The following is a 25,053-nucleotide window of genomic DNA, read 5'->3' as shown; positions in this document are numbered from 1 at the left end:
ATAAAATTCTGATTTCTAGTAGTTTTATTGTAAAATGGTAATAAGCATCTCAAGATTGTAATAGGTGCCGAACTGATTAAGGAAAACACCAGTTATAAGCAATTTATAAATACTGAAAACTTACAGCCAACCTCTAGTTCTCTGTATCTCAAAATGACCTCTTTCTCAGGACTTTGATATGAATCTTACTCCCCTGTGATGCGAAAAGAAATCCTCATTGTTATTCTGCCTTGTAAGGAATTTCTTTTCCGTTTTCTGTGTTTATCACCATATCACGTTTAAAATCAGCTTAGCAGAGCAACCGTGACCTTCCCAATTGAAACCAAACATCTTCCTTCTTACCAACGGGATGTTGTGGCTTTTGGCATGGAATTACCCAAGGTGATATATTGATTAATTTTACCATCTTAAAACAGATTCACCCAAACCCACCTAGCAGACAAGTTTCCAGATAAGAATAGGCATATTTCAGAATAGAAACAACTTCAAATCTAAGCTGAATTTGTTTAGGGAATTTTGATTGGTTCCTATAAGATCACTCACTTTACAGTAAATTCTAAGTCTGTGGTCAGAAGATATGTGAGACTCAGTCAGATAGAAGAGAACCTTAATAAAACAGGAGCTAGCAGCCTTGGCATTGCCCTCAACAGTGCAGAGAACACAGACACGAATAAATTGCTTTTGGAACTGTCTTTCTGGGAATATCTGTATGTTGCAGAAGGCTTGTTCTTTCTGCAGAATCGTCAGCGCTTTCCTGTGAGGCAGCTATTGAAGCAGGACCTGCTGTGCTCTTGTGTTTTAATCACTTGTGCAGCAACACAGGGTAATATTATTGTATCACCCAGCCAGCTGACAAGAAGAGATTAAACATTATTTCAATACAATACATTAAAACTCCCAATGAGTCCATGGAACGAGGGTGACCTCCAGTGAACCTTTGCTATATGACTCAGAAGTCAGATGTGGCCAGGTTGTGGCCAAGATGGATTTAGAGAAAAGGCAAATCGCGACTTTTCTGCCTCACTGGAGTCAGCACAGGCCACTGACCCAGAGCTATTCCACACAAAGAGAAAAGCTACCCGAGTCTCTTAAAACAAGGTTACTAAAAGGGCTGAGAGGACATTTATTTTCAATGAAAAGAATTATTGCTCATAGTGATTTAAAATCCGAATGGTCACCACGGGTCCCTCCTGTATACCACATCTCTTGTTGATCCCTTACCGTGTGCATCGCAACAGAAGGGGAAACCCAAGGCCAACGGCCACCTTGAAATCTTTTGTCCTTTGTTCCTTCCAAGTGGCAGACCGTATTTTTGTCGTTTCAGTTCAAGTCTGCCAATTTGCATTAGCATATTATCCGCCTGGTTACCAAGAAAATGTGCCTGAAGAAAAAAAAATCAGAGAGTGTTCCTGGTCATTAGGCTGGTATCATGAGCATGAATCGGCAGTTTTGAACTGCACAGCTGGGGAGGAAAGAGGCCTGCGGCCCGCAGAGCAGGCAGGAAAACGTCACTGCCTGGGCGCGCTCCGCCACTTCCCTGGGCACCGCATCCGCTCCTGACTACCTCCGGGAGCCGGCGGGACGCCCGTGGCGCAGAGGCTCCTCATTCCTGCAGATCTGCATTGTCCTGACTCCTTTACCAAACAGCAACCGACTCTAAGGATGAAAAATGCTCTTGACAGTAGTTATGTGTGAATCTTTGCATTTGAAAGAAGCAGAAATGAAGGCAAAAAGAGATGAAAATTCATTTACAGTACTCGGATTTGCTTTGGACATTTTATATCATTTGGTAGTTGAAAGCAACACTAGTAGCATGGCTGATTTATACCATGCACAATAAATGCACAAGGTATGCGAAATGATTTTAAACTCCTGTAATGCCTGCAGGAATATAGATCATTGACAATCTGTTTTATTCCCTCACAAACCACCCTTTAAATCTTCATTTATTAGATGGGAGAACCATCTAATAAGGCAGGTCAAGTGACTTACTCAAAATGAGAGGAGTTACCTGATGGAAAGTCAGGTCTTGAACCCTGCAACTCATGATTTTTCAGAGCTTTCTCACCCTACCACAATTAACAAGGCCATTGGTCAAAAACTCTATCGACTACCTGTCAGTGCCTTGGGCTGAGGCTTTGAGCTGCTACAGCTTTGCATCTCTTGCAGAGTCTGTGATCGGGGACACACTATCATTTGGTCCCATCATCAGTCATGAACCTCTTAGACAGCTTTGTATTTCATCAGACTGTGTCCTAAGGAGTCAGAACCTTGAAAGTAATTAACCCTAGGAGTAGCATCTAAAGGAGATGGGGATGGCTGGAGCAGGAACAGTATGGTATTGAGGAGCTGGGCATGGGAGGTGTGTGGGTGCAGGATCCCTGAGTGTTCACAAGAGGGACGGGAGGGAAGGGAAATAGGTAATGCTTAAGACCTTTACTCCCAACCGCACTTCTTCCCAGGACATCCTTCTCTCTGTGTTCTGTGTGGGGTGTCATCTTTTTGTGACTCTCTCTTCCAGAACATTCTCTAATGCTTACAACTTCATGCTGATGGGATTGTTTTGTTGGCTTTATACAAAGTCAGAATGTCCCTATTAATGATTTTGTTGGTTTTCTGAATGCATTGGGTCTAAACTTCTTTCTGTATTGGGGTCCCTTAGAGCAGAGGGAGCTTTTATTTATTTGTAAATCAGGGAGCGTCTTTTCAGGATAAGCACAAACCACTAACATGAACCACTATCAATCTGCATATTGAAAACTGATTTCCATACATTCCTTTTTCATTTTAGAAAAAAATATTGCTATTTTTGTAGACTTCTATGGAATTATCAGAATATCACCTCATGATAACACAGCCCTCTTGGGAAACCCGCCCTCTTAGGGGTGAAGAGAGAAATAAAATATTGTGAAGCTAAATCACATTGCCTTTATCTTGGCTCCAGCAGCAAAGCAACTTTAAAAAATGAGATTATAAATTATTAAAAATTATGTTAAAGACAGAAAAATATAAATAGAAGTCATCCAGAGAAAAATGATTATTACCATGATTTGTGTGCATTTTTAAAATGATTAATAAAATAGCAATTAAAACAGAAATGTTTGTCTAGAATCTAGATGCTTATTTGTTTACCAAATGATCTTGTCAAAATAATTTAAACTATAACTGCTTTTATTAAATTCCAATTTGTAATTTAAAAACTAGTGTACCACAATATGGGATTTGTCATCCATGTTAGAGACTTGAGGATGAATCATATAGCACTATTTCATCAAAATTTACTTGTAAGCACACAAGTATGTTTGGCCAGGTGCTAGGTGGGACAAAAATGTGAAATTAGATTATACGGTTGTTGCTTCTCATCAGTTAAAGCTTTTCTCATTCAGGACACTTTAGCTAAGAAAGTGTGGGCACATCCATCAGTTTGGAATGGGCTCTAAATAGATCCCAGACTGGAGGAAGATCTCCTTGAGTGTGAAGTCATGTGACTTGGGCAGTAGAAAGGTTTCTACTTTGGAATGTTAGGTATCCTCATCTATAAAACAGAACTATTAATAATATTAACCTCTAAGAGTCAGAGTGAGGGTAGAATGTCAGCATGTGTATGAAAGCTCTTTATAAATGCAGATGGTATGCAAATGTCAGCTATCTTTTCTAGCTAGAGGATAAAGAGATCATCATGGTATTGGTGTTCTACTCTGCTCTGATGGAAGTACTATATTGGTCCAGACATGAAAAAATTATCAGCATGAAGATTGATTTAAACATATTCAATGGGTGTGCATGATATTCATACACACACACACACACACACACACACACACACAAATATATATATATATATATATATATATATATAGAGAGAGAGAGAGAGAGAGAGAGAGAGAGAGAGAGAACTATAGCAAAATTCTTTCACTTATGTGGCAGTTAATGAAAAAAAAAAATCAGAAAATCTAGGGCACTGTCCACTTTATTCCACAAAGTAGCTGTGTAATCTTGAGTAAGTCATGTAGCTATTTCAGGCCTTATTTTTCTTATTTATAAAACATAACATTGTATTGGAGCACATTGCCAGTTATAAAACCATGAAACTAAAAGAAATGTGCTGAGTTGACCTTCTAAAACTCAAAAGATAGCTTATTTAATATAGTTTAAGGTTTGATAATTACCAGAAGAAAGTAATTCAATTCATGGTTTAATTTATTATGGTTTTCAAATAAGAAATATGATCCTTCCAGAGGAAAGGAAAAAGCATAAAAGGGACATAGCACCTTGCTATGCAATTCCGAGGGAGGACATACATTTTGCCTGAAGAGACAAACATTTTAGTTAAACTGCACTGCATATCTTTGGGATATTTACCTTGGTGAAGAGGATGAGAACAAGGTGATGTAAAATGTATCTTTGAGAAGTAATTAGCCCTTGAAAAGAAATGGAATCTCCAGTTAGGAAACATGAGACAGAATCTAAATGTTACAAAGGAAATTGTGATTAAGTATTCATAATGCTATGTGCCTTGTGTCTCACAATTCTGTTGGCTGAATTCAGCATCTCCCCTTGCAGGTTTATCTTGTATCCTGTCCCTCAGCTGTAGCTGAGCACATGGGAGTAGTCAAGGAGAAAGATGCATGTCAACCCACCCTGACATGGAGACACAGGGAGAGCAGTTATTAACAATCCAGATGTAAGATAGACTTGGAGACAAAGTCTTAGAGACAAAGACTTAATGGTGAAAGGAGTTCTGGTAATGTTCATCTTGTGTCAACCGAGGTGGCTGTCCACATAGCATTCACCCTGTCTTTGTCTTTATTCTCTGGATCATTGGAAAAATGCAATCAATATTCTCTTCTGTCTTGCTTAAATTTTTGTTTTTGAGTGGAAGGAGGATAGGAAAGAAAAAAATAGTAAATAATTTAGGAAGAATGTAGAGGCTAGAAATAGTCTTTGTGGACAGAATATCAGATGATATGTTTACAAGAAGGTAAATTTTGTTGCAAGGGAAATGAGGAACAAATCAATACGAGGTAAAGGAGGTGCCGAATCATAGGAAAGAGGAGAGACAGAATCATTTTTTTTGGACTTGTCAAAAGAAACTCATTATTGTACTCTGTGCCAAGGTCTTAAGAGTCAGAACATTTATTTATGTTTGCTCTTCAGAGCACTGTAACTGTTTAGTTTTAGCATTCACTTTTCCCTACAGACAAGCATTACTTTATTTCTAAATCATTAGTGTACATACTGCACAGATTATATTATAATTGAGCATACTTTCTTACAAGTAACTGACTCTTTATTTTCTCTAATCTTGTTTAAAACATTTATTTTACTAGCATTGACTTTGAGATTTTTCCAAATACTTGGAGACACCATGAGCAAAGCCACAGTGTACAGTGTACTTAATGTCAGTGCACTTGCTGCCAGAATGATTAAGAGTCAAAAGAAATCGCACACAAAGGCCGACATAGGAGCAAATCTCCAACTTGCTTTACTTGAGAAGTACACTGCAGATAAATGGATGGTGTTCTTCTATACAAGTGTAAATGGATAAGGTACTTCATCATCAGACTGCCTTGTACTTTAGCAGGTCTGCATCCAAAGATAGCTCTAAATGTACATGAATGACTCAGGCTCTGTAAACCAGAGAGAATGTACAGGACAGAGAGATCAGTCAATATCTCAGATAGTTGATAACAAGAGGATGAAGGTAAAAATTGAGAGGAATTTTCTATATCCAGGTCTGGATTTAAAAGAGAACATTAGTAAGAAAATATACACTGAAAATTCAGAGTATCGCGTGTTCAAGAGGAAGCCATCTTGGCAGAGATGGTGCCACGAAGGATAAAGGAGCAAAGTCATTTCTCCACATTTGTTACTGGTATTATTACTACATTTTTTATTGAAGATTGACCTGAAGGAGCTAAAATATGTATCTTAACATGAAATAATTAATAATAACCATGTCCTTCTATGCATAGAGAGACTAAATCTACTTGTGCTTAATCAAAATACTCTGCAGGAAACAGTATCTTCCAAATATCCTTAGCCTCATAAAAGAAATTGTAAAAAAGAATTTACTGCCCAGGATCCAAAATTTGATAATAAGGTTTTCAGTTTTAGCCTATTCCTTCAAGACATTTTACTTCCCCTGTATGTTGGAAAGGTTTCTTGGGACCTAGGGCCCTCCAAGAAAATACTACATTTTTTTGGGGGGTCAACTATCTGTTCTTTATAGACCTTAGACATATAGCTGGCTGGAATGATTTTCTAGTCAATGCTATATTTGTATTTTAAGTGTGATTCGTTTGTAGCTACATTTTAAAGATGATTGTTGAGTAACATCTTCCTTAGGGACCCTCAGCAGCTTAATGCTGTTGATGTTTTTCATCAGTCTGACCCAGATATCTGGTGACCCTCCAAAAGTTAGGCTGATTGTTCTCTGACTGACTGGTTACACCTAATACTCTCAGGATACACCTCACTGGCTTCAGAAGCAAGGGAACCCAGTGTCCTAATTCCAAGACAGCCTTAGGCAACAGGGCACACACTCAATGCCTTACTGCTTTCAGCACCACGAAGTTCCTGTCCATTCTCCAGCCAGATAAAAGTGAACTCTGATTTCTCAAGGACCCATGAGTGTCCAAAAAATTTCACTCTCCCTTCTCAAATGCAAACATCAGATTCTTCCTGGGAGAGGTGAGAAATTTGAACATTTTTCTCTTTGGTTAGGGAAACTTCTCTTTCAGGAGGCACCTGGGTGGTACTCACACTTACTAGTACTTGTGTTTCATTCATTCCTTTTTGAGTCTGAGTCTGTGAAGGGCCAATTGTTTAGGAAAAATAAAATCTGTTCTAGCTCTATTTATTGAACCAGATCAAGGTTTTAATTAAACCAATGTACAAGGAAATATTACTGATTTCTACAGAGAAAATAGGTCTGCTGCTTGAACAGACACTTGAAGTCTCCATCTACATTGAATCACCAAAAAAATTCTATTTCATTTTTCACAATCCTCAATTTCTCCTGCTTATACTCCAAAGTATATGTTGACTGGATGAACAATAAACTTTAAAATATCTTGTTTTTCTATCACCTTTTTAGTCTGATTGAGGACAATTACCTCTTGTTTGATTCACTCCTTTATCTTTCAGTGTGGGATTCCATCCATATCGGTTGTTGTGAAATCTCCCAAGGTTATCAGCAGAGCCCAGCTTTAGAAGATGTTTCATTGGCTTAATAAAAGGAGGAAAACAATTGGTGCTTAGGTATTTAATTCTCTTTCCACAGTGTACTTCTTTCAAAGATTTTGAAATGGAGATAGGAGACTTTGCAAAATAATTATTAAATCTTTAAATATTCTTGGCCATGGAAGATAAAATTGCAAAAAAAGTATATCATAAAACACTGGGGGGTAGAATAGAGGATGTATAATGTGAAGAGACTAAACGATGGCATCCTTGAGTCTCCATCAATGCCTATATTCACCAAGCCACCTTAAGTAATCACATCACCTAAAGAAAATGAGTAGTCTTACTATGCAAATGCTACTTCATGATAATGCCCAGTTCCTCTTCCAAGCATATGGCTGTCATATAAGTTAGAAATTCTTGTAACTTATAGCTTCCTCATCTCTTATTCTGTGTTGTTATCAAGTTATGATAAACCTTGAATTCAAGTATTTACAAGTAGATAATATTAACAATGATCATATTAAAAAAAACCACACTAGTTAAGCACTTACTTATGCACTTACTATAGTAAGTACATTATTAAACACTTACTATAGGCCAGATTTTGTTAAGGCTTTCTTGTGCATTCTCTCACTTGTTTCTCACAACAGCACTTGGGTGAAGTAGATACAATTATTTTTCCCATCTTAATAGTTGAGAAAACTGAATCTCGGCACAAATAACTTGCCACGGGTCACATACTGAGGGGCAGAGCTAAGAGACTAGCACAGGCTGGCTGGCAGGCAGGCCCCAGTTTGCACCCACCATGCAATAGTACCAAAAAGGTAAGGAGCTATTTGAGTTGATGGAGTCTGTACACACACGCACTTGAATGACTGCTGGGAAACAAAATATGGAAATAGCTTGGCTTGTGCAGGGCAGAAAAAAACATTTATTCCATTTCCTAGGATGCAGGCTGATGACTGAAAGGAGACCCTGGAGAACAGAAACACTTGGTTTCAGATAAAATATCTGCATGAAATATTCAGCTTTCCTGCAGCTTTATGTGAGCTGAGCACATTACCAGAGGAACAGGCAAGCTGGCAGGAGCTCAGGCTGGGCACGAACAAACCCCTACATCGCCCTATTGAAGACCTAACACATTATCAACTGGCAGGAACCAGGAGGGGGGCCAGGAGCACAGTTTCTTGGGGGCCATTGCTGGTTTGAGCAAGATGTCAATCAGACCTGGACTCTGGGTTGGTGTGAATTGATGTGGGTTCATGTCATATAGCTAATTCTCTAAAGCACCACTCAAATGCAAGGAAAATGTGAGCTTTCAAGGTGAGCTAAATGCTGGCCCTGGGAGCTCAGTACCTTTGCTGTTGTTTGGATAATAGGTGTGTTTATTTTTCCTGTGTAATCTGGGCAAGCGCCAAGGTCCAGGCCTCTGGCTAAAGAAACAGAGGGAGTCAAAGGGAATTACCGAAGGGCTGGCTCCAGCTAATGGGTTCTGCTAGCAGATCCTTGCTCATTCCAAACATAGAGGCGGGGGAAGAGCCAAATTCATTTTGCAACTGGAGTTCTTCGTGTGTTCAGTCTCTTCGTAATATACTGTTAATGCGATTAAAATGGAGGCATTTAGACTTAAATGGTTGTCGGAATAAATTAGAGATATCAAAATTGGCAGAGTTTAGGTTTTGAAGAACTCCATTCTGTCAGCTCTCCCTGAAATTTAATCACTCCAATATCAAGCTATTTTTTTTCCACCATATGAAGTTTGGCAGTGAGCAAAATCAACAGGGTCACAGCTCTGAAGACCAATCCGCTGCATTTTGGCAGAGGAATGATGGAGTTTCTAATGTGAAAGCATGCTTCCTTCAAAGGACTAAGAGGGGGTGAAAAAGATGTGTGTGTGTGTGTGTGTGTGTGTGTGTGTGTGCGCGCGCGCGTGCGCGCACGCGCGTGTGCACATTAGTACATGAAAACAGAATCAAAAGCCAGTTTGGTGAAACAGATTTTGTATGCAATCTGTTGTCTTTTAGACCTTTTCCATTGGTCTTTCAAAAATAAGAAGCAGCAAAAATTAAAATGGAAAAATGACTTTAAACATACATATGATGCGCACACACAGAGGGAGAGGGAGACAGAGAGAAAGCCCGTAAAGAATGAAAATGTGAGAGACGCAGCTGTATTTCTTCTATGCACACATGCACGTGTGCACAGTGACATTTTGGTTGCCTGGGCAGCAAGCAGAAAGCAACTTGACAGAGTAGAGTTAGCCATGCCTTTAGGGTCTGTCTCAGGCAGCTCTGGGTAGCTCAGAGCAAAATCTTTAAAGAAGCAAATTTGAATGTTTTTTTCGATACTATTAATACCCCAGACTTTTGGGTTTTTCTTGGTTTGCCTGTATAGTCTCAGACTCCTTCAATCCAGTGGGGAAGGGATGGAAAATAGAGGATTGACTCATTGGCCTATGAATTAAGAAGAGTCTCTGGACTAGTTATTTCTCAAAGAACACATCTCCTGTTCCTACACACACACACACACACACACACACACACACACACACACACTCAGATTAGGCACTATTCTATTCATGTGTGTCTACTATATAGGAAATAGCATTCATTTTCGTGGTGTTTTAAAGTTTTCCCTTCAGGTTACCCAAACATTGGCTTCTGGGGGAAAAACATAAATGGCTTCAATTCAAACTGTCTTTTGAATGATGCCTTGGCTAGCCATGAAAATAAGCTTTTCCCCACATGCCTGGGGCAGTACCAAAAAAGAATCAGGAAGTGGCCTCATCGAAAATGCAGTCTGGGGACCGGGAGAAATTTAATATGCTGTCTTTTCTCTGAGCTCGTGACTCTATCCTGAAGCAGGTCATAGCAAATAATATTTAGGGGTGGAAAGCACCACATGTAAAGTACCCTCTGGGAAGGGAGTTTCACACACTGTCCTGCATCTGCCAGGGAAGAAAATGGAGCCTTAGTTCCTATGATGTGTCAATATTGGGCTTTTCACATGAGCAGACGAAAGGCAGAGTAGGCTGGGGTCTGGGACCAGGTTCTCTCCATTTCAGGCCTCCATTCTGTCTAGTTTATGACTTTAGACATGTTACTTCCCCTATTCAGGATTCTTATCTGTGAAATTAGGATGGACATATCAACCTTCATACCACTGTGGTTGAAGAGAACAAAGAAGATTCTTAGATGTCAAAGTATTTTAGAATGAACAAAGTGCTTTATAAATATAAGCCACGATGTTAGGGATTTACACAGAGCAAAACTGAAGCTTGCAAGTAGAACGTGCAGAGCTTTCTCCTAGAAAGGAAGAGGCCACACGAGGAGGAGGCTCCAGAAAAGGCAGGCAGGCTGGCTGCCATTATTGAAGGCGTGTGGCAATAAGAAAGGGCTAAACGGCCTTTCCCATCTCTGTCCCCCAAGTGTCCACTTGGTTTGAGTGCCTTCAAGGTCAATTTGAGTTGAATATCCAGTTTGCTGTTGTGTGTTGATGTCATTGTTGCTGAGAAACTTGTTTTGCCCCCATTGATTATTTGATACGCTTTTCTAGAGAGTCTGAGTTCCTGATCTTTGCCCCTCTTTTAGTGCTAATGTAATGAAAACAAAATTATGTCCTCGTGATTTAAAGCCCCGGTTGATTCTCCGGCTGACTGTAATTGTGAGTCTGACCTCAAAATCCAAAGTAAGGTCAGTCATTGGTGGTGCATCCTAACTAAACACAAGACTGCAAAGGACAGTGGGAGCCCTTCCAGTAAAGGAGACCTTATTTTAATTCCTATAAGACCTTACTAACAAAGGAAAAGAACGGTACTCTCAGACCTCAGATACTACCAGAAACAAGATTCTTCCTGGGTGGAGTAAATCTCAATGTATTTTTTTTTTTTCTAAAAAGTTACCAGCTTTTCAAATTCCTACCTTGCTCGGTCCCTTAACAATCTAGATAGGAGTCTTTCTATAAATAGCTTATCTGATGAGACTCCTGTTCATTGTCGTTCTCTATGGTTTTGTACTTCCTCCTCACTTAGTGTGGTAGATTGCCAGGCTCCAAGCAGCTTGATATTTTCATCCTTTGGCATAAGCAGAGCATAGGGTGAAAGTGAAGAGGATGAAGATAATGATTCCCTCTCCATACCCACCAACACAACACCCTACATACTCCCTGTCCCAATCACTGCAAGGGGCCCAAATAAATGATAATTTTGTCAAAATGTGATTAAATTTTTTAAAAATATGAACAATCTAGGTAAATTATAAAACCTAAGATAGAGACACTAAATACAAACATGCCTATATGCATATGTACATATACATATGTGTATATATATTTAATGAATACATCAAAAACTTTAAGCAAAAGGTAAGAAAGACAATGAGTGCCATCTCACTGAAAGACTTACAACTACATTTTTCAAATTGTCTCTACTTTAAATATTTTTTAATGCCAAACCAATATTCCTTGGAGTGAAAATTTTCTTCCTACCTTTCCAAGTTATTCATCCAAATTATAATGTGTTCACTACATAAGCAATGTCATGGCTCAATGTGCCAGCATACACTTTAGTGAATGAACTGTGTTCACAGAAATGGGTGTTGTGCTGAGTCAGTAGAAAATGCATTCACTACTAGTACTGGTCCCAGCTCAGGCAAAATTCTCAAAAGTTGGAATAATTAATGGTAATTACAATAAAATCTAGGACCCTTAGTATTTTATTGATGATGCTTCCCTGTGACTAGGTGATGTTGCTGTAGCCACCATTGCCCACAATGTAATCCTATATAATAAAGAGCTAATATGCAAATGGTCATCACGCCCTCACACCATCACATCATAATGGCTTAGACAATCAACACTGGGGAGAAAGGAATGGAGACCAGCCAGGCACAAATGAGCTCGCAAGAGAGAAATGGGGACCAGCCAGGCTGTGACCTGGGAGAGGGACAAGCCGCCCATCCTGCGGTCCTGGGTGCCTGCGGCTGTGGCCCAGAAAAAGCCGCAGGTCCATGGTCCCCTGCGGCTGTGGCCAGCCTGGGCGAAGCTGGCCCAGGTCCTGGGTGCCTGCTGCTGGCCAGAGGGAGGGAAACCCAGGTCCCAGGTACCTGCGATCAGTGGAGTAGGGAATCCTGGGTCCCAAGTGCAGGGCGAGGCAGAGGTGGTTAGAGGTGATCAGGTCAGCAAGAGAGCAGTTAGAGGTGATCAGGCAGGCAGGCAGAGGTGGTTAGGGGTGATCAGGCAGGCAGGCAAGCGGTTAAGAGCCAGCGGTCCTGGATTGAGAGAGGCAGTCGGACATCCCCCGAGGGGTCACGGATTGGAGAGGGTGCAGGCCAGGCTGAGCCATCCTCTCTCCCGTGCATGAATTTTGTGCACTGGGCCTGTAGTCCTATCATATTGAGACAGGCCATTAGGCCAGGACAAGTGCAATAGGAAAACTGAGACCAACAGCTGAACAATTTACAGCAGATACCAAAGGTCAATTCGCTAAAATAACATCTGAGTCTCAGTTGTATTTCAGTTCCAAATGCAGAAAAGCAGCAAAACCAGGTGGACTACACCAGGATCAGTTGCAATGACTGGTGACCCTTGTCCTGATGAAGACCATGGCCTTGGAGGAGCACACCTAGAAAACTGATTAATATTCTGCTGAAACCCTCCCCTGAAATCTCCCCTAAGATTCCTGCCTTTGATAAAGAGATAAAGGCTCAAGACAAAGGACCCAGTGTGTGCTCTCCCTCTGGGGAGCAGCCCCTGCCATTCCCTTTCCCCTCTTTTCCCCCCACTTTTCCCCACTTTTCTCCTAAACTCTAAGGGACCCCATGAGATTTACAACTAGGGGAGCAATGTGCAGCAGCAGCTCGTCCCAGGTTAAGCCCTGAACCTGATCCCAAGGCCCCCTTTTCTCTGACTTCCCAGAGAGCTAGGGCAGCCAAACCTGGGCTCTCCTGTTACTTCTTCTATGCTAAGCCCTTCCTTGTTTTACATCCTCAGCTTTAATAAATGTTCCCTCATAGTCTTCTGGATTCATGTTAAATTTTTCCTGCACAAAGTCAAGAACCCACACACTACTGGCTGGCACTAGACAGACCTGCCAAGGGCCAGGTCCCCTTTCTGGTAACAACATTGTTTATACTCTATCCATGCACAAAAGCTCAGTTGATGATAAGAAAAACATTTTTTTACTTTCTCAATAAACTGGCACCACAATCTAGTAGCCTATCTCCATGGATAGTCCTAGAAGTAGTGCACTATTGGGTCAGTTGCCTGAGATACATGGTCAAATGCCTATTCCTACTCTGTTGTATCTGAATATGCAAAAGAAAGTAAACTTCTTTCTAGTTCAAACATGACCAGGATTATAGGTTCTCCTTTAAGGATTGGAGGAGGTGAAAATTTATAGAGAAATGGGGTTTCAATTACACGAACTAATAGGAACTCATCATTCAGCAAAGGGAAAGGAAGTATTTTGTAGAAAATGAAAAAAGAGTAGCCACATCAGGGGAAAAGGGCACTAATAGTAAGAGTAGCTTTTGTGTACCCTTTCATTCACTCATGCAGCAAATACTGTGGAGTGAGTACTGTGTCCATAGTCTGCCCTGCAGATAATACAAGAAATCAAATAGACAAGAATTGATAAAACTCTCTGCCCTCAAGGGGCTTACATTCTCATAGGAAATACAGACAATAAGTAAGTAAAATATACTGTTTGTTAGAGGATGCTAAGAAAGAAGGAGAAAAAAGAAGCAGGGAAGGTGAAGAGGGAACACTGAGGGGGATATCAACATCGAATGATGTTCTCATTCCTTGATAGTGTCATCTGGCTAGTCATGAAGGGTACCTGTGAGCTTTCCTGCTGACAAAGTCACGGGTGAGAATCAATTCGAGGCTGAAGTCTCTCTGAGAAGACTTAATAACCCCCTTGAGATCCCAGTTCAATATATAAAACAGCAATAGAAAGTTTCTTGGAACCTAGTTTATATCATACCTCATGCTTTACAATTTTTTCCTATTTTTGAAATTAAGAAATAGTTATAATTTTTGAAGTTAATTTATTGGCTGCTTAAAAACCATTAAATTGTCCTAAAGAATTTGGTTTCACCTCAATGTAAGGTTGAGAAATCACATCTTATGTTCTCTGTTTTAAAAAGTGATCTATGTTATATATATCCTGTTCCTTCCTGGCTTCTTTTTTTGCTCCCCCCCCCGCCCCCCTTGGTTCTCATCTAATTGGCTCATTTCTATCTCCTATAAAAGAACCCTTCATTATTTAAAGAATGAGTACCCACTTAAAGGCTTATACAGAATTTTACCATGGAAGATTCTATCATAAGTATACTTATAACCAAATGGGATGTGAGCCACTTTACAGATGGGACCTCCAAAAAGGCTATTGCTGGCTCCCTCCCCAAATGGAAGTAGATTCTTTTGGCTCCCCTTCTGGATGGCATGCCTTCTGCCTCACTCCCTGGGTCCTGCTTTCCTCAGGGTCTTTCTTCTCTTCCTCTCTCAAAATTTTCAGATACTAGTACTAATGCCAGCTACCAATACTTGAGCATGTTTGACAAACACTTTCTATTGCTAGTCCTCATAAAAACCCTGCATCTAGTATAGGAGGAAATACAAAGAGATCAAGAGATTGGTCAACCTAATGGCAGAGCTAGAAATTAAACCCTGAAGGCAGTCCATCCTCTATGCTGTCTAACAGCTCAGTGCCTGGGTGATATGCCTGTCCTAGACCATTTGCATTTAATCATGAACATGTTCAGACAGTGAAAGATAGATTCCACAGTCAAACTTCCAGTCGCTGGAGAGGACAGGTTGCGATAGGTCCCTGATGCAGTGTATTTGCTCTAATTCATGTCAATTCAGCTAGCATTGATGTTCATATATGTTCAACCAGTACAAACATCTACCAAGTTCTGTGTGAGAGATCCTGGGAATGATAACAGGATTGTCATAAACCACATTTCCCTTTTCTCTTCCTTAATAATCTATCCCTCTTTTCTGGAAAGTTCAAGTTGTGGAACAACATCCTCAGTACCTTGTTCTTCTATTTTACATTAAAAATAATTCTCATCCTGCCTTAGCAGAATCTATACTAGTTACGAGGGATGTCTAAGGTTTTCATTCCATACCCAATATTGACTGCATTTTTGAAGTCTGCATTTGGGCTGGTTATCTTTTAGAAAACAGTAATCATCTGATAGATAGTATTTAGTATGCCTGGTATTTAGCTTATACAGAAATAAAGGACATGAAAAAGTCTAAAATTTATCACCAAATTAACCAGTAGAAGCTTGCAAAGGGTCACAAAAAACACACAGTACCTTAAATTTGACAAAACTAGTCCCTTTTCCACAGACACCTAGGCAATTACTAAGGCAATTTTCTTGTCCTTTGACTTTTTAATTATTTTCAACCCAAACGAGAAATAGCCAATTTCTTCATCTGCTACCTTGATTTTTAGACTCTCCACTTTCTCTGTGGCCCCCAGCGTATAGTTTACTTTTATCTTATCCATCTTAAAATGTCACGTTATGAGTTAAAGATGGTATCTCGCTAGGGACCCAAAGACAGAAGTTCATGATTCCGTTGATCTGAAAACAATTTTTTTGTTGGTTTAGAATGGTGTTTATTTGTTTAGCAGTTCTCTCACAAAATTGGTTTATATTGAGCTAACCCACTAAGATCTTTTCCTCACAAAGTTCTTTAAAACCAGTCCTTCTCCATCCTTAAAATTAATCACATTTGATAAAAAAGCATACATTTAAAAATCCTCAAAATTAGAAATTTCTACTTATGCAGATGAAACTTTATCTTGTTAGTATCAATATATCTACTTAGTCTTTTGAGATGTTTTTGAATCTTGGTGGTTGAGGGGAGGTAATGGTACTGATAAAATGAAATTAGCCATAAAAAGAAACAAATTAGTCATGTGATGAAAATGTTTAAAGTTAAGTGACAGATACATAGAGGTTCATTCTACCATTCTATTTTTATATGTACTTAAAAGTTTCCAAAATAAAAGGTAAAAATAAAATTGCCCATGCATTATCTTCTTATTTATACTTATCCTTAGTAATCTTATCTGACAATACAGCAGAAAATTTGCCCAGTGTTCTGCTAAAATCAAAATACATTTTGTCAAAAACATTCCTCTCAGTTAATTGTCTGGTAAATTTATTAGACTTCCCCAGACATTGGAATTAAGCATTAAAAAATAAAACAAAACAAATCTTTAAAAATTTCCAGAATCTCCATTAGGTTTTTTTCCAATCTTGACCATTGCTTTGTTATAATATAAAGATACTGCCTTGCTGTTCTATTGCTACCATTGCATCAAAATCAGTGACTTCGATATATTTTGGTATGTTAGTTATCAACAGAGTTGAGTTAAAGGGTAGATGGCTCAGGGCATCCATCTGTGAGAAGAGCTAAATGTCCTTGGGTGCAAAGACATCCATGGGGATATAAGTAGAAGAAATAATATTTACCAGAATTCCTCTTGGGAAAAGAATGGCAAGAATTACTCTGATGAGACAAGATGTGAGTAGAGTCTTCCAAGACTCATGCTCTCAAAACAGAATTTCCAACTTGATTCTGAGGATAGTGAGTTGGGTAAGGGAAAGACATATATTTGCAGAGTGATTGTTTACAAACATCTGGGATCTGGACTGAATCACTCAGAACAGTTCAGCACAGCTAGGAGCAGCCTTCCTCCTTGGCTTTGTCCCACAGAATATAAAACCTCTCTCCTTAATGCATGTTGAACACATATTTTTAAACCATCATTTTGAAGGGACAATCAATGATTAGGTCATCCTGGGCCTCAGGACTTAATTTTCAAAAATTAAAATTATAAGCAGATTGTTTGAAAGTGAAAGAATACTTTACTATCACTTTCCTAAAGAGTTGCCTCTCAGAATGATCTTGCCTAATTTTGCTTCTGAACGTAGTGTTCGGTGTGATCAGATTCAGACTGTCTTAACCATTCCAGGTTCAAAGACTTAGAAGGGGAAACTGCACACCTAAGAAATGAAATGCCAGGGGAAATGGGCTGAGCACAGCTCAGGAACACGACTGACACCCCCAGGGCAAAGAGAGACTATGCCTAGGAAGACTACCACCCCCCTGCGGCCAAAGTAGCTTCAAGGACTGTTTTCACCATTTTCCATGACCAGTGTAGACTTAATTGCTGCGCTACAGAGAACATCAAATTCAGCTAGCCAGCTGCAGGTGAAGAGAAGGGCAAATATACTATTGACAGTGGTTCAAACTGTTTAATGAAGTGTGTGTGTGTTTTTTTTTAAATCTTCCAGGTGGCAGAAATGTGAAAGGCATGGTCTTGGTGGACCTCCACATCTTTCTCATCAGGCTGTGGAAAATTACTCCAGAGTCAGCTCTTGTTAAACAGGAAAGGTTAGCATTTAATAGTGAAGGCAAGGGAATTTGAACAGATAAGGGCCCCAACTGTTCTGGCTGCATTTGGACACTCCCAGATTCTCTTATCTCTGCCCAGAAAGTCTGCTGTTTGTGAGATATTGTTTTAAGCAGAGGAAGGACAAGGACTGCAGGGTATACAAAGAACCACACTATCTTTTCAAAAGAATACTGAGGCAGAATAAATGAAGAGCTGTTGCTTTGCAATTTTATCGGGTGCTACAACAATATACTGTATTTCCCCACCTGGATTCAATACACTAATCCCCTGGTAACTAAACTTTAAAATATTTACACCGGTATGAACATATTGTAAGATTCCTGCCTTTGCTGTTTGCACTGCAGCTCTGTGATCTATATTGTTTTATGCCCACTGTTTCATAGGACTCATATGAAGAAATGTTCTGAGCTCAGTAAACTCCAGGAGGGAGTGAAAAAGGTTCAAGCTTTTTCTTTTGGAGGAGACATTCAGCCAGCCTGCCTTTGGGTTCAAGGTTATTTCGGGCCAGACAGTAAAAAAAAAAAAGTATCTAGCCCCTATTCAACATATCCCCTCCCTTTTATGTCTCTTCTCTTGGGACAACTCTAACTCAGCCTCTCCAATTCCCTAGAAAGTACCATCAACACAGGTCACAATTATTTTCTACCATGGAAGTTTTATCCATGGATTCCTGGCCGTATCACCTCCTCATTTACTGGGGACAGATGTAACAAGTGATTTCTGTCCATTACTTTGGTGACTGTTCAACATGTAAGCTCTTCTTCCACTGTCCTGTGCTTTTCTTCCTATTACCAGACTTTTCCTTCCTCACAAACTTTTCTTTGGTGCACACTCTTATTCTATATCTACCACTCCCTATGCCCTCGGCCCTTTAATGAATATTTCCACCACATTCTTGCTATAGCTGGTGCTTGACTAGCCCTGAAGACATGGTTTCCCCCAAGTGGAGGCATCCCAATTCCCAGCTCCAGGAACTTGGGAGCTTACTCCTCCTCATTAAAATTGCTTCCAAGTCATGAGTCCTCTTCTTTCTCATGTAAAAATCATTACTCTTTTGAGACTTGGGACGTCTGACTAAATCACCTCTCCTCATCTCACTCCTTTGCTAAATTCCTAGGTCTGCCCCTACAGCCTTATTCTCCTCCCTAAGCCTCATCTCCATTGTGAGATACTCTCCTGTTCTCATGGATCATCCATGCAACACCCTGACCAATTGAGCTTTTGATCTCAGATCCAATGTCCTTCACCTTTTTCCACTTCGGCTCCTAATTCTAATTACCCCACACTCACTAACCTTCTCAGATCATGCACCTCTATACTTTCCGCCTTTTCAAGAGGCCCACAGCTTCTGTTCTTCAGCCTCATCAAGAGCTTCAATCCATCTCCTATTCTTCTTTCTGTCCATCAACCTCCTCCCACCTTTACTGCTTTCTCATCCAATTTACACCCTATTACACATCACTTCAGTCACTTCAGTTTAATATTCTTGCCTGCCCGTCCTCCTATTTCACGTGCCCAGCTGCATCCCAACCTTGGATTAATCTAGTTATAGATCTTTTCAGTTCTTGCTTCTCACAACTGATGATTCTGGTGAATATTACACAGCCACGTGTATTCATGCCACTCAAATCTTACAGCCTCTAAACCCAATATTGTCTTTTCAGTGTTTGTCCAAATTATTGACTCCCTTTTCTCTGATTTTATGATAAGCCATCCCTGCCTCTAATGAGCATTTTGGGGGTCTGATATGAGTCCATCCAGCATGATTGTCAGTTCCTTCACCCTTCATGAGATTGGTCTCATTTAGAATTTCCCTCATGAAGGGTGGAAGGAACTGGCAATCATACCAGATGGACTGATAAACAGGGAAGGTTGGGTCATCCAATCAGAAAAGAGGAAGTTAGGATGACACATAAGCACAAGACCACTGACTTGAAAGCATAGTTTTTTTACAGGAAAGTTTGGGAAGAGAAACACCATTCTATTTAATAATTTTATTCCCATTGTAACACAGAAAACACATTCACATAAACATTTATTACTTTAAACAAATGATTTAGAGTTTGCAGCAATGCATGGTATGCATCAGAATCCAATGAGACTGGCAACATTTCTCATTTAAACAAAACATGCAGTCCTTATTTTAATCCTGCAGTTTTTAAGCAACATTGGCTATCTTAAACTAGAACTGAGTCACTCATAAAAGAGCTATAAGACATCATTATCTGCCTCCAAACTCTTGTATGCCAAATCCCTCACTTTGCTTCCAGGGTTATTTTCCTAAAACACAGGTCAGTTTGAGGCACTTTCCTCTTCAAAATGTAAGTGGCTTCCCACTGCCTTGGGAGTACATTTCTAGCAGTGTTCCAAATTCCCCAAGATGTAGCACCTTTCTGCTTCTCTTGGTTCATCACCCAGAGGTCTCTGAATTAATCATTAGTAGCCTTCCAAAGCTTTGCTCAGGCTGTTCCTGAAGGTTGTTTGCCCTTCCTCATTGCTCTGCATTTTAAGATCCTTTAGTCCTCATTCTACGGTACCCTTTCCCTGAATTCCCTATTAATATGCCAATCTGAAGTCCTCTGTGCCTCCATGGAACGCATCAAACTCTGTCACACTCAACTGCGGTATATTGCCTAGTGTGGTAGCTATTTGAACTCTGATCTTCACTGCATTACAATCCACTTATTTAATACTAATACTTTCTCTTTTTTTAAATATATTTTATTGATTTCAGAGAGGAAGGGAGAGGGAAAGAGAGATAGAAACATTAATGATGTGAGAGAATCACCGATCGGCTGCCTCCTGCACGGTCCCCACTGGAGATCGAGCCCACAACCTTGGCCAGAATCGAACCTGGGACCTTGCAGTCCGCAGGCTAACACTCTATCCATTGAGCCAAACCAGCTAGTGCAAATATTAATACTTTCTTGAATTTCTTATGACAGTGATTCTCAAACTTAAGCAAGTATCAGAATTACCTGGTGGCCTAGGTAAACACAGATTTCTGGGACCCAGAGTTTTTGATTCAGTAGTTCTGTGGAGAGAACCAAAAATCTACTTTCTAATAAGTTTCCAGGTGATGCTGCTGCTGATGATGATGATTAGGGACCCCCTGCACTATAGGGTCTAGCATAAAACCTTAAACCAGTGGTTCTCAACCTTTCTAATGCCGTGACCCTTTAATACAGTTCCTCATGTTGTGGTGACCCCCAACCATAAAATTATTTTCGTTGCTACTTCATAACTGTAATTTTTCTACTGTTATGAATCGTAATGTAAATATCTGAGTTTTCCGATGGTCTTAGGCGACCCTGCTAGCGGTTCTCAACCTATGGGTTGCGACCCACAGGTTGAGAACCGCTGCTGTAGAGCCTAAGACCATCAGAAAACACAGATATTTACATTACGATTCATAACAGTAGAAAAATTACAGTTATGAAGTAGCAACGAAAATAATTTTATGGTTGGGGTCACCACAACATGAGGAACTGTATTAAAGGGTCGCGGCATTAGAAAGATTGAGAACCACTGCTTAAACATAGTAAGCTCAACAAATACTGGATAATTAGGTAGGTGATATAGCCATACTATTGATTGAAAATTTAGGTGCTTTATTAAGACTTTGAGCAGTGTTGACACCAAGCATGTGCTGTCTGTTTCTTGGTGGTCCCTAGACGATGCTCATTTCATGCTTCCTAAGCCGTGACATTGAATGTTGGCCTTTTCTCTTTGCCTGGTCAGATTTAAGGCTCAGTGGTATTAACTTTTTTTTTTTTCAATGTACACACGACTTTTTTTTTTCTCTCTCACTCTCTCTTTGGGAAAATGGGAGAGATTAGAGTTGCTGCCACCCAGAGGTCAAAATAAGTCAATGAAACTGATAAATTCTCAGAGAATAAATCTATATCTAGATGGAGGAAGCAAGGTTTTGTAAGAGAATTATGTTTCTAAACATCATTTATCTGCTCTAAGAGATTTAAATAAAAAATAGATCTAAGCCTCTAGACAGTCTACTGGGTTATTCCTGGGTCCAGACAACCTTCTAGTGTGGAGGTGGAGGCCGGCCTTGTAGGGTGGAGGGGACTGTTCTCCCTGGACCAGCATCAGCATCATCTAGGACCATGTTAGAAATACATGGTTCTATACCAAGGATGTGCTAAATGAGAAATTCTGGGGCTGGTGCCCAGAAATCTTTATTTCAGCCAGCCCTCTAGGTGATTCTGATGTTGGCTAGTGTTTAGAATCACTGCTAGTGTTTAGTTATCAGCAAATTAGGCAAGCCTCCAAACCTCTTTTCAATGACTATCACCAACTCAGAAGCAAATAGTGCTTTGGGCCAAATTCTGAAGATTTTCCAAAGTTGTTTGTGATGATAAAAGGCCTTAATTTTTGGAGAGATTTTAGAAAATGCAAAAGCTTTTTTTTTTTTTAATTTGGAAATATTGTTTTGAATGTACATTTGAGAGCAAACATTTAAATCATAATATAGAAAAGGCTTTGCTATAGAAATGTAGAGTTGAAAGATCACTTGAAATATCAGATCTAATCCTTATTTTAGAGTTGATAAAAGAGGCTTAGATGGTTGAATCCCTGGGACCCCAGAGCATTGTTCATCCTGCTGTCTCTGTCTTCCATGAGGCACCCCCCTACTTCCACTGGGTTTGTGCATAAGAAAGGGAAGGTTAAATAATAATAATAATAATAATAATAATAATAATAAATAGTGTTTTTCATTTACCTTGGCCATCATTTACCTTACCCTATAAAACAATACCCATGTGTAAAGTCTCCATACAGTAATTCAGAATTTCTCTTTCTCTTTGCATCTCTGTAAGTTATAATTTTCATTTAATTATATATATATATATATATATATATATATATATATATATATATATTGAAGTCATGAGCTATCCTTTGAGACTCTGATCATATTTTAGAATCATATTCATTCTGGAAATATTCTCCTCACCGAATACACACACCACATCCATACACATCACGTGACTGAATCCAATTGCAGAATTCCCTCCCCCTGTTCCCCCGCCCCCCCCCCCCCCGCCGCCCCATGAATCCTAAGGGGTTCCAGAGAGCCCAAGTAAGAATTATTTCTGCTTTAAGAATTTCTCATTTAATACCAGGGATGAAGAAATACCCTTTCCAAATTATCCTTTTCAGCCAAAGACTTTCTTTAGGAAACTGTTTTGCTTCTCCATGAATCCCATAAAAATAACCACCACCTTGTTTCTCTCTGCTTCACCTCCGAGGCCCCAAACTCAGCCCTGCATGTGCACATGGCCAGCAGCAGTGTTGAAGAGGCAGGCCCTCTAGTTTGTCCTCTGTAGCCAGTCTATCTCCTGCTGCACAAGCTCTCCTGTCCTGCCACACCGCACTGTCAATATTACTGGAGCATGGAGCAAGCTCTGGAGGCGATTTTCGTATGCCTCATTATACCAGAGATAAGTGGGACATACAACTCACTGCTGCCTGCTGGACATACAGATGCAGTAGAAGTGTTGTGCACATTTGGAAAGCCTGCTTATTTTAGGATTTTGTTTAGAAATGAGTCACTTCTTCCTTGCTCATTTTCTCCTTTGTGGCTCTGTCTCTCAGAATAATAAAATTTCCTACTAGCTTCCACAGAGAGCCGATTAGTTTAAAATGTGTTGTAGTAAAGAAGCTTGTCCAGTGAAAGTGCCAAAGGGACAAGTCACAACCAATTTACAGTTTGCACAATAAATCAAGAGCTGAAGAGGCCAAAGGGAGGGCTTGAGGTGAGCGCAGAGGATGCCCTGGAGCAGTGAAACCTGAGGGGGCCACAGAGTCCATAAATACCAAGAGGACATTTAGAGGGCCGACAACCTCTGCTGTGTGAACAGACTTGGGAGGACAGACACCCTTATTAGGAGGTCCCAGGTAAAAACGTGAAAGTCTTACTTAGGTGTAGTTACTTTAGAATTCCTTCACACAGATTGATTGATTGAGTACATAAACCACAAATCAAAATTTAAAAGATTCATCATGGATTCAGTTATTTGAATTGGGATGGGTTAGGCAGTTAGATGGACAAGCGAGCTGACTGTGGCACTAGGCTGAGAAAAAGCACATACGTGGGTTGCTTCACTGGATCGGGTCAGTAACATCAGTGGGAGGACTCAAGAGGTCTGATGAGTGGGCAGTACTCCATCAACCAGGTCTATTTTTTTTCCTAATATTCTGGCAATTTTCTGAAACATTTTTACTAGCTAGGTTAAAAAAAAAAAAAAAGAAAATCTGGCCCTAGTTGAATCCTTTTGTGGAATGCTCAGAATGACCTGGCAGATAATGAGTCATTATGTAAAATGGGACTCTAAATAAACAGCTAATAGTTTGAAACATGAAAATTATTTTAAAATCTAATTTAAAGCTACTAGGTCATTTTTTAAAGGGGCATCCTTTTAAATTGAACTATCATCGAGAAAAATGGCACAGGTTTCATAGCAGATCAGCTTTAATACCTATGTTTGGAGTGACAAATCGCTCATGTGTTCATTATTCATGACCATTGTATATGCACCATTTTAATCTTCATTTTCCTCTGTAGACATTAGCTAATTTATCTGCAGTAGGGCTCCAGAGCAATGCAGTATTGTGCTGTTATTGGGCAGGCAGAGGAATAAATGCAAGGTGAAAGGCCTTGATTCTCCAAGGTCTCATTTCTGAACATTGATCAGGCTGAAATCAAAGACAAATGGTCGACAGCGAGCAAACACAAAGGTAAAATGTTTGATTGGAAATTGTTGCTGGTGTTTACTTACTCAAAAAGGCTCGAATGAAGTAGGGATCTGGAAACAGTAAGAGCCCCACCTGGATTTCCACTTTAAGGCTCCAGTTACAGCGCCAGAATCTTTGCTGTCTGAGGACAGCATCAAGGAGTTCCCCATACCTTTCCTTCTAGGGAGACAGAGGCAGCTTAGCTTTCCTGAGAGCTCCCCATTCTCTTTCTACTTCAGTCCTAAAGGGACCTCCTGGAAGTGAGCATTCTTACCCTCCGGCAAGTTTGTGCTGCTGTCTGTTTCTCTTTCTGTCTCCAACAAACAACCTTTAGTCATTCTTTTCCCTCACCCTGCAGGCATGTGAATATCTTTCCTCTAATGCATTCAGGATAACAGAACAGCTGACTAGCTTCTTAGGACCAGTAAAACTCCACTACCCTCTTTTGGTGGTCTATTTTTGTACATTTTTACTTGGTTTACCTAAAAGTGGTACTGATGACACTAACCAGAAGTTGATTTGGGGAGATCTGGTAGAGCCACAGGTAGGATGTTAAGATTGTATCACTCTTGATCCCCCATAGACCCAAATCTTTCTTCAGGAGTTTTTCTGTATTGGCTAATTCAGCTTCAGAGTACAAGGTATTGAGTAGGTTGTGGAGGTCTGCATGGTTT

The sequence above is a fragment of the Cnephaeus nilssonii genome (genome assembly GCF_951640355.1).
Source record: "Cnephaeus nilssonii genome assembly, chromosome: 9".
Taxonomy (NCBI): Eukaryota; Metazoa; Chordata; class Mammalia; order Chiroptera; family Vespertilionidae; genus Cnephaeus; species Cnephaeus nilssonii.
The sequence above is the reverse complement of the archived record's forward strand: the minus strand, read 5'-3'. Positions refer to the sequence as shown.